This window comes from Chiroxiphia lanceolata, chromosome 4, assembly GCF_009829145.1.
Source record: "Chiroxiphia lanceolata isolate bChiLan1 chromosome 4, bChiLan1.pri, whole genome shotgun sequence".
Taxonomy (NCBI): Eukaryota; Metazoa; Chordata; class Aves; order Passeriformes; family Pipridae; genus Chiroxiphia; species Chiroxiphia lanceolata.
The window spans coordinates 59,570,987-59,588,509 of NC_045640.1; the positions used below are offsets into that span (position 1 = coordinate 59,570,987).

Below are 17,523 nucleotides of genomic sequence, written 5' to 3' on the forward strand. Positions count from 1 at the left end.
AGTTCAAGAGAGAAGATATGAATGGTTTTATGTTACCTTACTATTGAGCATTTACATAACCTTGAAGATGGTATGCCTAAGTAATTCTATGCTGTCATTTTTATAAGATAAAATAGGACCAATAAAATATTAAAGAAACATTGATTTCTGCATCTTGACATGCTGAATCCTCTGGGATAAATAGAATTTTTCCTTTTGTGTAGAGGTTACAAAACAAGTGATAAATACTTTTGAAACCCTGTCATTCTCAATTGATTTGACAAGTACTAAGAATTTGAGAAAATTTAAGTAAGCAACCCTGGTTGTCAGCAGTTTGGTACATTTTCCACTCCTAAAGGCAAAGTGATTTTAGATATTTAAGAAGTGGCCTGTTCCCATGGTTAGAAAAGAACCAGAGCCTAAGGAACTTACTTTAAATTGTGTATGCTGTATTAATTGGATTTTCTTTTGGGGTTTCTTGTTTTCTTTTTTTTTGTAATTAAACGGAAGACTGTTTTTATTGAGCCTTTCTTTTGGTGCCTTAAAAATTATACCTTTCTGGTAGTAAATTCCCCTACTTAAAACTTTAAAATAGCCTTTTTTAATGGGAATGGTATTGGTCTGGAGGTCAAGGGTTCTGACCCATTTCAAAACCTTTGACCTTCATTTACAACCCTTATGGTTTGCTTGCCTGACGAATAAGGATAATGCAAAATTAATGTTTCTTCACATCGATTTATTCGTTTTAGTGCCTATATTGCCAAATTTATTTAGAGTGTGCTGATAGACATTTCATGAATACAAATGAAAGAATCATAGAAGGTGTGAAAAATCGATGGTCTGCATTGTCAATAAACTGCAATAAGAACAATTACTTCTGGAGATTACACCTAATAGATTTTACAATGAACTAGTGAAGAGTAGTTATGTTTTCTAGTGAGGTTATTATTAATGAATGTAACTAGAACTTTGCTCATCTACTTTTCCACAGGAAATACAGTATCTTTTTACCCTGAAAGGAATTTAATATTCCTTTTGGAACTTTTGGAATGTAGAGATTGTTATTTTACATATGGCAATACTGGAAGTGAACGTTGTTCACAACTTCTAGAATATGAACTTGCAGCTGATTTAGATTAGAAAAGAATCTTTGCTACCAAGAAATCCGTATGCAAATTTTACTGTTCATTCATTAATGAATGAACTAGAGTAGAACTAATCTGAGTATTAAATACGTGTCTGACAGCTTGGTATTACCATTTTAAAAAATTAGTTTTCGGTATCCATGCTGCTTGTATCAATAATTAGTGCTTGACCTTTCCCTCTTTTTTTGGTAGGGTAATCTAATCTTTCTTAAAATCATGTTGTGCTCCGTACTGTACGTCACTTGTTTGGTTTTGGGAAGTGGAAAGGACAAGGAATAAATGACGTGCTCTAATGCATCTATTTGTCATAAGTGTCACAATGCCACTTAATGCTAATCTAATCAAATTGAAGCTATCGTGATTGCTTAGCAGTGCTGGTTGCAGAGACCGAGGTTGTTCTTTGTGAAATGGTAGAAATAAACCAATAAAGTCGCAAAGACCTCAAAGTCTTTCTAAAGTTGCATAGCAGCTGTAATTTTTGGCAGAATATGAAAAATGATGTGAGAAATGAATCTAAAATTAGCTCCAGATGTATACAGATTGTTCTGGGGTGATAATTACATTTTTCACTTTGAATTTTCCTAATTCAAAGAGGTCAGCATGGCAATCACAGAAGTGATTTATTTTGTTAAGAAGTGAACTGTCTTTTGCTACATGAAAGCTTGAGAGATATGAAATTGAATTTCAAGCCGACATTTTAGAGATACTGGGAGGAGATGGGGTTGAGCTTGATTGATTTTTTCCTTTTTTTTTTCTTTTTCTTTTCTTTTTTTCCCCCCTGCAAGATAGGGTGGGAAATGAAGTGATATCCTTTTGCTAAAATTTTAATTAATTTTTAAGAGGAGATGGAGAGGATGAAGTGCCAAAGATCAAAAGATCAGGTCAAAAAACAGTTTTTAATCACATAAATAATGTGGCATAGTTACAAAGTAAGTATCTGCAAATTTGATTTAAAACTTCACAAATTTGTCAGCCATCACTTTATGAAATTGAAAGATTGCTTTGATTAATCTTTGATGTTTTTATGATAACCCCTTCTCAAAATTCATTTTAAACATTGTAGATCCAATGTAAGCCATTGGATCGTTTTTTCTTAAACACCTGACTTTTTCCTGATGTTTATTTAGATTTGTGGCTGAAATATGTTTTTTTTTTTTCTCAGAAGTGCAAAATGGCATAATAATATCACACAAATAATTTTTTCATAAAATTGTGAAAATAAAGCTCTTTCCTATGTGAATTTTTTTTTTTTTTTTTTTTTTTAAAAAAGAGATACCGTTCTGTGGAGCTATTTGTGATACCTGGTGAATTTCTTTTCTTGTTTAAATTTCATATATTTAGGCATATGGAAAAAGACCATTGCTTTTGTGTTTGTTTAGTGTTTGCATGTTGGTCTATTGCTTTCTATTTAACAAAGGCAAAAAGCGAAACAGGTGGTTTGAGATACACACAAAAGGCTTTTCCTAAGACAAAACCAGTTTTTTGATAGACACACTATGTTTTGAGATGTGTCTCTGTGTGTGTGCTTACATTTCTATAAATCTATCAAAACATAAAGAATCCTTCATTTAATATTACTGCAAAGTGTTCCTGCTTATTTGACATTAATATCATTTTTGAAAGAATCGACGTTGCATTCAAGGCCACTTTATAAAAGCGTTGTGTTGCTCATCCTAATTCAGTCTGACACACATTCCAATAACACTACCTCCCTTCTAGGGTTTAAAACTAAATTTATGGCTGAGCATTGTGAAGTGCATCATTTAAAAATGGTTTCAACCCAAAACATCTAATAAATAAATAATGTGTATGGCTACTCAGTAGCAGACTTTCCAGACTAGAAATCATTCCATCGGATACTCAACAGTCCACTATCGGAGAGGGCTGTCAGATAAATCTTATAGTAGCTGCATTCATGTCCTGTAAATCACATGTTATTGTCTGAGCCTTCTGCCAGGTCATCTATTCTTTTCCCATTTATCAGAAATGCATACAGTACAGTGAACCTAGAAGCACCATCTCGTCTGGCCTGGCATCCTGTCGGGGTAATTAAACCAGCCAAGAGAGAGAAGTCCTGCTTCTGTTATCCCTTCTAAATGAGTGACATCAGGATGGTGAAGGTGCTCATGTGCAATTGTGAGACAAGACTTCTGCATGGGGAAACTGATGTCACCCCCAAAGAAAGCATTTTCATCTAAAAGGACTTTGTGCCTAAAACACAAAGGGGGCTTGTATTAATTGAGTGCATATCCCTAAAGCAAATATGCTACTGTGCTTCCTTTCGTTTGTCAGATATTTTCTTGAAATACATGACCAAGTAGGAACAACTGTGATCTTCCCTACTCTCTCCTGAAGGGAATAAAAATATTTCTTTCTTGCTCACATGCATGAAGCATTCATCCTGTTATTGTAGCTCCAAGGTGAAACGGTACAAAATAGGTTCCATAGTTTTCCTTGATACCTGTGAATTTACAAAATCTTTGACACTTGAAAAATGCTTCTTTCTGTAGTAAATCAACTGAATCTCCAGTGGAATATGTGTAAGAGAACTAACTGGATGGTTCTTGTCAGGTTCATCTTTGACTTAAGAGCTTTTTTCCTACTGAATCTAAACTTAGACTGACTCAAATACTGTTCAACTCTTGTATAATCTTCTTGGTTCCTCCTTTCTCTGTCCAGTGTTGTTTCAAAAGGACTAAAGGCACGTTCCTGGTAGCTCATGGCATATATAAAACAAGGACCAATTTATCTTTGAGAAATATTAATATGATATATTGCAATATAACTACATAGCCTTAGCTATTAAATGTATACTGGGCCTCGATAAGGTATATCTTTCATGAGGAGGTGGAAGAGGGAAGCATAAACCCTGGTACTCCAGATTTTTTTGTCTGCAGAGATAGCATCTGCTCATATGGCCCAATGAAATATGATTATGGCTGACCATGTCCTGTGCTGTGCTGATCGTTTTTGGAGTTATTTTTTGGAGAGAGAAGCATGATCCAGGACCGTACCATGTGCATTTTAAAAATACAGCAGAGGCTGATTAGTAGTATTAAAGCAGAAAAAAATTACACTGTGAAAGCTGGTCTTACTGCCTGTGTAGGGAAACTTATGGGTCTTAACTCTCTTTTTTCCTAGTCCAGTTACCATTGATTAAGTGGTGAAATTTTTGCCTGAGGTATTTCTTTAGTATGATCTTTCATATGCAACTAAACCCCTTCTTGAATGGATTCTGTTGCTTCTAAAGAAGTCAGGTTACATCTCTTGCATGGGCAGTATCTTGGTCATATCATATCTCTTACTTTGATAAGGAATCTTAATTATTTGAGCAATATCAACATGTGCCATGCAGTCATGCACCCATACAAGCATTATTTTCCCCAAGGGAAAGCAATAGGATAGTAGTTACGATTTGGATTTTTTCAGCAGAATTTTCTCACACCCTCCTTTCGCTTCCACCCCATTACTTCAGTGTTTGTGGGATTGCAATAGGATCTTCAGGCTTTTATGAGTATCCTCTGCTCAGAAAAAAAAAGCGTTGTATCAGTGATCCAAATTCATTCCCTCAGGAATGGATTTCTGCAGCGTGTTCTAAAATGTGGTAAGTCTTTGAATTACTTGGAGATTTTAGTTGATGTAGAAGTAGAAGATGGCAGGTTTTCAGTTGCTTGCAGAGAGAACACTTTATGCTGATGCTCTGTGATCTGCACTGGTTCCTAATTTACTTTTAAGTGCTATTTGATGTGATGGATAACTGTAGTGATTGCTATGAAGTTTTAATTGAATTGGGTATATGTTAGCTAAAAACTGATGTCACTATGATGCCATGGCAGCTGAACTCAAAAGATTCATCAAAACTCTTAACAGTATCCTGGTTTAGATATGAAGAGAATAAATGCTGTTTGAGTACTTTTTATGTGCCCCAAGTGTTAGATGATGACATTTTAATCACAGTAATGTTCTTCCATCTAATCACTTTATGTTATAACAGCTGAAAATAAGTTGAAAAAAGGATTTGATCTCCATTTAGAGATTTGGTTTTTTTAAAAATGTATATGTTTTGGCATAGAGGGTAGATTTTGTGGGGATTTTGTAAGCTGTCAAATGGTTTTCTATCAACTGTAATACATGCTCTAATTTTCTTTTAGAAGGCATTTAGAAAATACTGGGAGTTGGAAGATTTTCTTTTTATATAGTGTGAACTTCTGCAAATAGGATCTTTGTCTTTATCAAAGATTCATGTAGCTGTATTTGAGTTGAAAAAAACCCACAACACTTCAATGATAGATTGCTTTCTTGATAAAATGGTTAGGACCATAACTTTATTAGGTAAATGAAAATGATTTAGATCCTAACAAATAAAAACAGAAAAAAGAATTTACCAAAGTCTAAATGAAGTTCAGGAAAAGATGTTGCATGAATCATGCCCACAGGTGTTTGCCTTGTATTGCTAACTTCCTTTGGAAAGCCGTGAAGTATTCAGTGTTTCTAGTTTAGTATGAAGGTACTGTATTGAGGTACACTTGTGCTCTTTTGAAGAATGTGAAGATTGGGATAATATTTGATAGCCTAGATTTTTGTAGAGATGAGATGGCTGTGGAACGAAGTGAATATTCAAGATCACCTTGCTCTGCTATGGATTATTTAGATTTTTAAGCCGCCTCAGATGTGATTCATCCCAAGGAAAACCAGGCATATTAATAAAACTGCGTAAATCTTAACATTTGAAAATATGGGATTACCAGGCATGTTATTATTTGGTATGCAAGCAGCAGTAAGGACGTTCCCAATGCAATTTAGTAACAAATATTACATGGCCCTTGTAACTGAAACACAAAATGGAAGATCCTTATCCTAATCTTCTTTAGGATGCTGTTGGATGGAAAGTAGCTGGGAAATGTCTATTAAGCTTTATGTTCGGTGCTACTTCAGGATATTTTCAGTGAAGAGGTTTTACATCATAAACTGTTTCGTCCTCCAAAACTCTAGCTATTCTTTCCCCCCTGCAATGTATATTTTTAATCTACATTGCCTTGGTTTTGCAGAGTGGAGACTGTGGTCAGAACTAGAGAGAGAGGGGAAGGGCGATTCCACAGTAGCCAGGGGCTATGCTCTCGAAGTGCTCTCCTGGGACAGAAGGGGCTTAAGTTTCAACTGGTGTTTCAAGTAACAATTATTATTATCACCAGGTAGAATAATCTATCAGAGGAAAAATTTCAACATATCCCCCCCAAAGTAGCGAGTAGTCCAGCAGCTTGGGGGCATTTACCAGACATATGGAAGAGTCCAGTTTTGAAAGAAATTAAGCTCTCTCAGTCTGTAAAAGCAACACTGTGATTCATCTGTGTTGTTCTCAATTGCCGTTTCCTTCTTTGGTTGTTGATATATGAAGACATCAACTCTTTTCTGTAAGGTCTTAGGGCTTCTGCCTTTGCCTGCATTGCAAGACACTTGATATAAACACAGTGAGCTGTTTGACTACTGGTCAGTAGGATTAACTCTGGAGAAAGTGAATGAAAGTCTTGGAAGATGTGGCTGTGGAATCCAGACTCCTTGAATACCATCCTTTATTGCTTGGATTTTAGATACTGTCTTTTCAGTAAGTTTCCTTCTCACAAAGCAGATGGTTACATTATCAAATCTGTTGTCTAGATCACTTGGATTCTTCCTTACATGAGATATATCTGTGGGTTTATGCATACTATAACTTCTTTGCTTCCTAAGTGGAAGTTTTTCTTCCGTCACTGAGGATTTCCCTTTGGGTATTGAAAACATATATTGACTACTTTCATCCTTGGTATATGTCACTGAGCAGAGTACTTGGAATAATTACAAATGGATTATGGGTGCTATGGATATTTTGCTCCTTGCTTCATTGAACTGTGTTATGCATTCAAAGTGTTTGAAACTGGAGATCAGTTTGGCAGATAACTATCTGAAGTGCAAATCTGATAAGATTGAAATAAATGGAAACAGCTGGGAAAACCTTTTCTTTGAACTGGAGTATGTTGAAATTACATTTAAATTAGCTGAATGTATTTTTTTTTCTTTGACTTAAGCAGTATGTAGATATTGTCTCTCTAAAACTGGATTATTTTAATACAGTCTGTGTGAAACCTCAGGATAATGTAAAACTTGCCTCTTGGAACATCATTCCTGCTTCAATTTTTTGTAGCTTTCTAAGTTGTTTGAAAGTTTAATTGCCTGTAATTGCCTGCAATATTTAGCCTGTTGAGTTCCATGGAATTGCTTAGAGAGCACCCTAATATGTTTAAAGAGGAGTTTATTTCAAACTCTTAATGATTACTAAAGTTCACACTTCTCTACGCTTAGGATCTGTTTAAACTCTGTCTTTTCTCTTAGATATCACTGTTGGCTTCAGGAATAATATGCTTTGTTTGCTGTTAGCATACAGATAGACCATTTAAAATGTCTGTATCCATCACTGGCTAAATTTTAAAAAAATTGATTTTGATAGACTCATGCAAAAAACAATATTCTGTGAAGTGGATGGATGTGTATTGACAATTTGCTGAGTAGTAGAAATCAAAGAAGTTTATAACTTTGCTTTTGCCTTATGTGTGGAAATAGGTTAGAATGTAATGAGAATAATTTGCCAATAGTGCATGAATAATAAGTGACCTTCCCTTGACTTCATGATGCAATAACCACTTGATAGTTATATCCTGGCAGGTAATAGTCACAGTAGTTAAAGTGTGTGAGCTAGTATTTTGGCTTTACCTCCTTATTTTTTTCCATAATACTTAGTCTAGGAGGATATTTTAAAGGTTTACTCATTCTCCAGTTTGCAGATGAATTGTACGATGTGGGATTTTAAGATGGGCAAGAACTATGATGTGTTACATTTAGTATGAGAAAAACAGAAGAAGGTATGGTATATTATACTTTGATTAAATGAGGTTGATGTTTCTGCATATTAGATATAAATAATGGTCAAAGCAATAGTTTAAATGGTTGTTTAGTCTAGGCCTGCTCTAGACCCCCTAGAAAATGCCATCTGCAATTTGCAACCGCTGTACTTTGAAATGTTCAACAAAAGCAGGCCATATCAGCTGCAGACTGAGAAAAGTAGTGTGAATGAGCCAGTGTTTTTTGGTTCATACTACACAGCTGCTTTGTGGGAAGTAATTGTGGTTTTGAACAAAAATTAAAAAAATAAATCTATATGTAAAACAATCAAGATGCTCAAGTGCTATGTATTAGACTAAGAAGGTGTTCAGAGAGCTACAAATGGATAGGTGTGTTAAAGCCATGATATTTTTATGTGGATTGATATGAAGTTTTGTTTCTTGGGACAAGACACTTGGAGAATTCAACATGACTTGCAAACTTTCGGTAGAAGAATAAAAGATAGGTTTAAAAACTGCAAAACCATTCTTAGAAATAGTTTGCTACACTGGAGTGGAGAGAGATGAACTTTTCTAAGTTCTCCTTACTAAAACAGAATTCTGTGGGAAGAATGAGGATTTTCCCTCCCAGATTTTCTTTTTTTTTTTTTTTTTAATAAAGTACAATCTTTAGTGGTTGTTCTATAGACTTTTCAAGTAGTATAGGCTCATATGAAGAAAAATTCTCTTTTGAATTGAAAATGATTTGCATTTGGTCAGGAATCCAGGAGAAGGTGTTGGTGTGAGTTTAATGGAAAACATATCCTCTACAGCTAAAAATAATAACCTTTAAAGGTGTGTTGCTGGGACTTTGATTAATGTATGCATTTTTATGTCTAGGGAGGAGTGTGGATTGTCTAATGTAAGTGTGAATCATGGGGGTTTGATAGGGGAATGGGACAGCTTCATTTCTATGAATGTACACTGCTGCAGATGTTCAAAACTAAGGGAACATAATTTAGCTACAGAAGCAAGACTTTTCTGAAGAAAAAAGGCATCCTGTTGCTTCGCCAGCACACTAGGTCTTAAAAAAACACCACCATTTAAGGTGAGTTTTGTGCAGTGAGAGCACACCCTGTGGCTTGGCAGTCTAGTCAGAAGGATGATACCATGCTGACTTTATAACTAGATCTTTGAACAATATTCTCATGGGTGGTAAATGCAAAACAAAGTAATATCAACTGGCACTTAATTCTGTGAGCTCCCTGCTGATGGGGCTCTGCACTGAAATGGAACTCTTCCTGACAGGAAGTCAGCCGCGAAGTGTGGAGACCTCTGAAAATAAAGTGTGCTTTAATTTGACACCCTGCTGTTTTACAGCTAGTCTGTTTAATTTGAGACTATGAAAAGAGGTTTAGGGGAGGGGTATGAGATTATGGAAAGTTCAGTGAGCAGCAATCCTTGTTGCTTATTTAATACTAATTACAAATATGTGAACTTTTTTGTTCATGGTAATAAACAAAATAATGTATCTCTGCTTCCAAGCGACACTGCCTAAGGAACTTATGATTTGGGGAGAAATGCTGTTTACTTAAAGTTCTACCAGGAGAAAATTTGTATAGTGGTGCTCTTCAGTTTTTTGTTTAACTTTTAGCCTTATTTATATTCATCTGTGCCTTTTGAATATTTTTGCAACTGGGAAAATGCCTGTCTCACCAAAGTTTGTTGATGATGCACTAATCTTCTGATAAATAACTTGTTTAACTTATTAAAACTCATAATTCAGATTATGCAGAAATCATGATATTGAGGTGCATGTCTGTTAAGCGTTAGATCCTAGTTCTGAGCCATATTTGATTCAGAAAAATCAACTGGATTTTCCAGTGCTCTTTGAATAGTCGCAAAGACATCTGTTTAAGCTTCTAATTAAAAGGGTTATATTTTTCTTTTAAAAAATTTACTTGATGAGTGCAGGGGAGGATTTGCAAAGAAAGGAGCAGAAAATTACTATTTATCATGTTTATTGTAGCAACATGTAGGGAAACATGAAAACAGAGTCCTGTGTTGCAGTGTGTTGTGTATTATATTTTAGTCTAAAGGAAGACAACAGATGCAGGATGAGGAAGGGAGAGGAGTGTGCAAGTAGAGCTTGTTGGAAGAGATGCATTAGTTTTTCTACCTTTTTTTTGTTATTTGAGTTAGCTTCATTTTCTCTAAATCTTTCAAGAAAAGATCTGCATTAGGATAGGATTGCCCAAGGGAATAACAAAGGACAGGTTTGGACATCCTGTCTTTTGAATGAAGAGCTGGGACTGGCTTACATGCTTCAGTTCCATTCCCTCAAAGGTACAATGATGGTGGGAATCTTGTCTGTCGTTTACGTGCATCATTATGGGAGTTTAAATAGAAACTGAGCTACATTTGGGGAAAAGGGTAATACAGAATCATTAAATGGGTAGAATGGTTTGGGTTGGAAGGGACCTTAAAGATCATCTAGTTCCAATCCACCTGCTGTATAAAGGGGCTTGTGGTTCCAAAAACAGTGCTCACTGTGTATATTCTTTACTAGTTAAATTCATTTATTTAAAGCTAAAAACATTGAGCAAGAAGGTTGCTGCTATTTGGTGGTGATGATGAATGTTGCTATGGGTGGGATCAGTCCATCACTACTAGTGCAACTGTGCAGCAGTGAGTGTGCTGCGATTTTCTTGTCCTTATAATTAGTAGTCTACCTTGAAAGCCAATTTTTTTTCCATTCTGTGCTTTTACAAAATCTCAAATGACGATCAAAGTTAAAAAACCAATGAAATCAAGAGTCAGTTGCCTTATATTCTTGCTATTCCTCAATTTATTTGCCTTTATTCATAAAAAATGTTACTGTGACTGCAATGCAATTATTTGGATCTCTTCCCTTTGTTAATCTTGTGTTGTTCCTTTTCCTCACTTTTGTTTTTCTGTCTCATCTCCTTTAACTCACAGCTTCATACTTTCCATTGCTGCATGTTTACAGAACTACTCGGTGTTTTGATTTCTCAATTAATTTTTAAGATTCCTGTTCCTATTCTTTCTGAAGCTAGTCTTTCATCTTGGCTTTGAAAATAGCTGATGGTTAAAGAACCTGAAGTAGAAAAGGTTTGCTTCTGGATGAACTCAAACCTGACCCCTAATTTTGTTTCATGAGGAGTCATGGCAACAGCCTACTAGTGGGAGAGAGAAAGGGAGAAGCTGCCCAGGCAAATTGCTTCCTACATCAGAAACTGTGGATCTGAAATCAGTGATGACTCATTTAATTTTTCCCCAGTTTTTCCTACTTTTTTGAAACTGGATACAAAAATTAGATTTGACTGGTGATGATATGCACCTTTTATGCTGTGATAGTTATTACTGATATAATTTTTATTTATTCAGACAGTGATATTTTCATAATTTTATATGACCTCTCAGATTAAGTTATTTAAGTTTTTCTTTATTGTAAAATCCTGTTTTAAGAATATTTGGTATCAGCATAAATTATGACAACTGCAACCTATCTCGAGATTTTCTGGCTGTGGGTAATTGTTAAAGACTGTATATGCTGCAACATTTTATGCTCTGTGTCTTACATGGAACTGTATTTTTTAGGATAGATTCGCACAGGTTGTAGAGAAAACAGTTGTCACTTTGAGAGTAATCTCATAGCATCAAGGGCATTATCTAAAAAGCGGACAGTTTTTAATGTAGCATTTTTACTGAAGAATCTAGCACTTAAGTATGCAAACTACTCCAGCTCTATATGTGTATAATTTATTTTCAGAATCTATAAAAACTTACTGTGAGTTGAACTCAAAGTTTTAAGTATTGAAATTAAACTCTCATTATAGTTTTAGGCATTTACCACTAACAACATAATACTAGTTTATAGGAAGCTCTGTTTACATGGAGTAACCCACATGGTTAAACAGCAGGGGAGTCTTCTGCTTTTAGTTAAAAACCTGCTGTTTCTGTATGGCTTATTTACTACTTCTTTAATTCTTAATGTAGTGTGCTGTGGAATTGAGCATGCAAAAGTCGGCAAAGAGTTCTGTTTTCTGCGTCTAGGGTTATTACTTGCTGTACAATAATAAAGGCACTATTTTATTGGGTTACTTGTAATTAACTTCAGCACTAGGCATTGATATAAATCATTCCTAATCTGTTTTCTTTACATTTTCATTCTTTTAAACTGGTTTAACATAGCTTCTTTCTGTCGTCCTTTTACATAAGGACTAGGGTTGTAATTGCTTTTTTGAATTAGGCTGTCGGAAGCTAAATGTGCATGTTGGTCCGAGAATTGATTAAGGAACACTAATGAATTTCATATAGCACTTTTAAAAGATTTGTAATAAATACTCTATAGCGGCGATCTGTTATAACATTAGAATTCGATACAGTGTTGTCATGCTGTGCAGCTGGGAAAATATTTCGGTATAAGAAACTTTGATTTGGTTTCGTAGTTAAAATAGTAAACAATTATGTGGTTATGAATTAAAAAAAAAGGTCACATTCCAGCTTTTCCCCCGAGTATATTTTGTGAAAGTAGCAGTTGTTATTATAATCTTTGTTTCTGTGTTTTTTCAGAGGAAAAATACCGAAACACTTTTAGTTTTCATTTTTTTTCCTACTTAGTCTTAGTGTTTGATACCAAGTGGGTCCTGTGCCTTTCTGACTGATCTATCAATACACAAGTGTACTGCAGCATGTTCAGTTGTTCCTTAACAGCATAGGCTTGAAACAAGAATGTTATTTGTTCTTTTCAGTCAGTTTAGAAACACTAAACATGTTTGTTTCTTGAATTTCTCGTCTTTTTCAGGGGTAGATAGTCACAGATGCACAACCTCAGCCCAACTTTATAGTTCATTAGTTAGATATGAGTGTGTTTTCCCACAACAGCAGGCTTGGTGTTATACCTTCGCTGGAGAAGCTATTTCATCTAGTTCATTTTTACACAACTTTCTCCTAGCAGACTCATTAAATTTTTTAATACAAAGACTTCAGTTGTGTACTGTCACTAGCTGATTTTTTGACAAAAAGCAATGTCTTTTAAATGGAATGCCAGCAGTAAATACTTTTTATTATAACTGAGTGTGTTTGATAGTTTTAAAAGTCTTATAAAAATAATTAGCTCTTTTATATAGTTCTAATGGCAGCCTTGCAAGTTTCCCCTGGAGCAGTCTCTAATGAACAGGCCTTGATTTTTCCAGTTGGGCTTTTAGATTCCCTGAGGACTTGACTTCAGACCTTGAAGGGCAGCAGCTGCCATTTGTCTTAGGACCAGAGTTGCCAAACAGACAGACCATGTACTAATAGGACACATTTGTACAGCCTGAGTATGTGGAAGCCCGATAGAGGCCTAATGATGATCATCTGTTGAGAGCTTGTAGCTGGCCAGGGTTAGAGTAACTTTTATCACCCTTATTGAAATCAAAACCTCTGTATTGATTGGTGAGATAGCTTGGCTTGTTGCATAGATGCAATGTTAAAGCTTTCATAGAGAAACCTTTGTTTAAATTTCAATAAATCCAAGCCTGTTTGGTAAGGTTTTGCCCCTGACAAAGGGTTCAGAATTTTTAGGAGAGTAGTAAATATTTTTGCAAGTTCTCACTTTGTGTCAGGATTCAGCAACAGTGGTGATGTTCTGTAGAGAAAAGACCATGGATATAATTATTGAAATTATTTTTTCTTTGTCAGTTTCTGATAGTTCTGTCATTATTTATCTGTGGTCTTAAATTTTATTTGAACATACAGACATGTCTGTATGTATACTGGATAACTTTGTCTCAAATGTATTTTATGCTAGTCTTAATTTGTGTCACATCTTTGCCAAATGTTTCTCTTTCATAATTACTTGGCATGTGCTAATTTTGATACTAAATTACTACATAATTTCTAGATATGATTTCCCATAATTCCATGTTGATTTTAATTTTTTTCAATGGTGTTTTGTAGATTAAAATAATTTAAGCGTGCTTCAATCTTCAGAAGTAATTTATGTTTGCAGATATTCTGCTTAACATGCAGTCAAACTTTTTTTAATTATGAAGAACCCAGCTGAGATATAATCTACTTTTCACTATATGTTCTTTATTGCTGAGTTCATTCAAGCCTGTAGTGGATGTGGTGCTGAGAGAGTGCTGACACCAAGTGCAAACACTGCTGAAAAGTTCTTGATAGTTTACTTTAGGCACTTAAAGATTAGTATATCTCTCTATGAACAAGTTTTTCATGCAGATTTGACCTTTACTCTAGGATATAATATGTCTCCTAGTCATATGTTAACACGTTTTCCCACCCTGCTCCTTAGTGCTCCATTCATAGTTGTCAGTACCAAAGGCATCCTTTTCCTTTGTTTCATAACCAAAATAAATTATTAAAACTCTACCAGCTTTATGGGAAGGATGGATTAGCAAAGAATTTGCTCCTTTTTTTCCCTGCTTATTAGTGTGTGTTTCAACTGCTAGACATAGTTCTTAATTGTAGAATGTGTTCAACTTGTTAGAAGGATGTTTTTTTAAGTTTCTGAGAAAAAGGAATTATTAAGGAGCATGCCAGTGTATGTGTACATGAATGAAAGTAGTAGTACAGTTTGTTACAGTTGAGAATAGAGCAGTTTTCATATATCGCAAATGTTCCAAATATTCTGTTCTTAAGATCCATGTTTAATTGTTAGCCATCAGACCAGTTGGTGGATTGGTCTTCCAAATATAGCTTGAAGAATGTATATTTTGGGGTAATTCAGAGAACTGTATAGTGGTTTGAGTTGGAAGGGACCTTAAAGACCATCTAGGTTCAACCCTCCTGCCATAATTGTTTGAAATGTGATTATATTTTTTTCCTTGGAATGTACAGGTGAGCAGGGACATGTCCATTTCCTGACTACAGGCAAGCACTTGCAATTGCAAATCAACAGAAATCTTAATCAACAGAATTTTCTTGACATTTGTTTGAGTGATTACAGTTTAGGTATGGTTATATTGGGTTAGATAAAGGCTCCACCTTGCTTGTTGTCTGTCCTATCTCCAACTATAGTCACAAAGAGATGCTCAAAAAGAATAAAATAGGACAAGCAAATGTAATACTTTTCCACTCTCCAGCTATTTTTTGCTCAGGGTATTTTCTGAATTAGGATGCAATTTCTGTGTATTTAAGCAATATCAATATTGCTTAAATAATCCTCTTTGTGTAAAGAACCACCTGCATTCTTTGTTTTGAAGCTGGCTCCTACTATCTACTGCTTGTAGAAAAAGCTTTTGGCCAGGCCTGTTTGAGTAAATAAGAGGCTCCTGCAGTGTTAGAACTGAACAAGGATACTCAGACGGAGTAGGAAGCCAACAACAAATGGAAAAAAAAATAGACATGACACTGGAAAAATCAAGTTCAAGGCAGAAATTTTTAAGGACCTTCACTTATCTGATGATGCCATATGATTAGAGACATACATTATTTTTAAGAAAGGAAATATGAGGACCAAGTAATATAAAAGACTTTTAAAATGCATCTGAAGACTGAATTAACTACATATACATGTAACTGCAATGACATAAAATGGGAGGTACGATTACTAAAGACTATTTGCTAGACTAATCTCATTGTTGGTTATGGTCTAATGCATTTTGTTGGTGTTTGTATTTCCTAGCAAAAAGTAAATGTGGTAATTTATGAGTTTTGTTAGAGCACTTGGTACTGTCATATGAGTGATCATTAGTTGGAGTTAATTAAAAAACCCCACTGTAAAATAGATTAAAAACCCCAACATGACTGAAATGGGACAACAGGTCATGATATCAGCCTTGAGGGAGATTATTAGTTTCTGAAAGGAGGGGTTTAAGACCACTACTGTTCAATGTTTTCATTTAATGACCCTTGTGCATGCAGTAAGAATGTGTTAATGAAACTTGTTGATGGTATGAAATTAAAGCTATAGAGAACTGGGATATAATTTTGCTTATGGCAGAGTTGTATATAAAGTAAATGTAATATGTTATTCTATACAAAATGATAATTCAGATTAATTTTGAAGCACCACTTCAGGAAAGGGTATAGTACTTGCATTTTATCAAGAGTACTTAAGGGGCTGTTTATAGATTCTATTAAGGAAATAGGTGAAACAATAACGAGTTAGGAAATCTCCTTATAAGACACAGTATTTGAATAAAATGTGTTTGTTTTGTTGTAATGGTTATTTTTCTTTGTAGCTATTTGTGATAATGTTTAGTGCTTCTGGTTTTTTCCCTGCTTCACTATTGAGTATACAGTGACCAAAAGCATTAAAATTAGATTATGTCTTTCAGTTACTAAACATTTATAGCCCTAGGAAATGCTGGTCAATTAAGTACAGCTTAGAACAGGTATGAAATTATTGACTTTGTTGATCTACCCTTACAGTCCTTCCTTAGGAAAGTGCTGAAATGTGTTTTGTAGTTATTTAGTTGCATTAGTGGTTGAGTTTGAAGCTTTTAACATGTTTTTTCCCTAATACTTTTGGGAGATGGATAACTAAGATGTTGATATAATAATGCAATATGCATAGTGAGTGTAATTGTTTGAGAGTGAACATATACTGTGGGGAAATATTGAATGGATCATGAAAGATGAAGACCATTAGTCTTTTCTTTCAACTATTAAAATTAGCTTTAGGGTGTGTTCAGCTGTGACTTATGAAATTGTTTAGACTAACACCTTCTTTGATGATGTCTGATATAGAGAAAAATGCTGAAAAGTATCATTATAAATGCACTTTCTTTTCACTTTTGGCAGCCTCCATCTTCACCAATTAAATTTTCAAGTGTTATTGAGAGTTCTTTAAAAAGCGGAACAGCAGATGGACATTGTCAGAAAAGGAAAAATTATTCTGCCTTTCTTGAGTTTTCTCACATTTAAACTAAGAGAATAGTTTGTTATCACCATATGAAGCTAAATATTTGGAAACTGATAATACATTGAAAAAACTCTTATAGGGAGTACTTTCATATGTTATTTTGTGTAAAATATTAGAAACTAAAAGGCTTTTTTTTTTGTTAGAATAAATGCTTCTTAAAAATGCTTCAGACAGCTTACAGGCTAACTCAAAGTCATGCAGTGGTGGCCGTAAGAAAGTAATAGGGGAGAACTGGGGGAAGGATGGTGGGAGAAATATTGGTAAGATATATGTAGGAATAAGGACCAATGGTGCTTCTTGATGTAGCCTCAGAAAAAACCCCAAAACCCCGTATGTGAAGCGGAACTTAGCTGGTGCTTAGAATGCTGTTTTTTTAATTAATGCATATAAACTAGTTACATAAAAAGTAATGAAATACATTTTTAATTCATGATAAATAATACATTGCAAATTCCAATTATTCTACTTTTATTTCTGGCTACTTGAAAATTGTACAACATCGTTGCAGCTTAAACACGGTCAAACAGTGTGTTGGGCCTGGAGCACGTCAAGGCTTGAGAGATCAGTTACAATCATTTCAATGCATTTCAAATTTGGAAATCTTTTTTGGGTGGGGCAGGGGGACAGGATTTAAGCTGTAAACAAGCAACATTGT

At 34.8% G+C, this 17,523-nt stretch overlaps 1 protein-coding gene across 1 annotated transcript in view; it reads left to right on the forward strand.

Moving 5' to 3' along the window:
- The window catches only part of LRBA (LPS responsive beige-like anchor protein), a 399,190-nt gene that overhangs the window by 111,043 nt on the left and 270,624 nt on the right, over positions 1–17,523 (forward strand).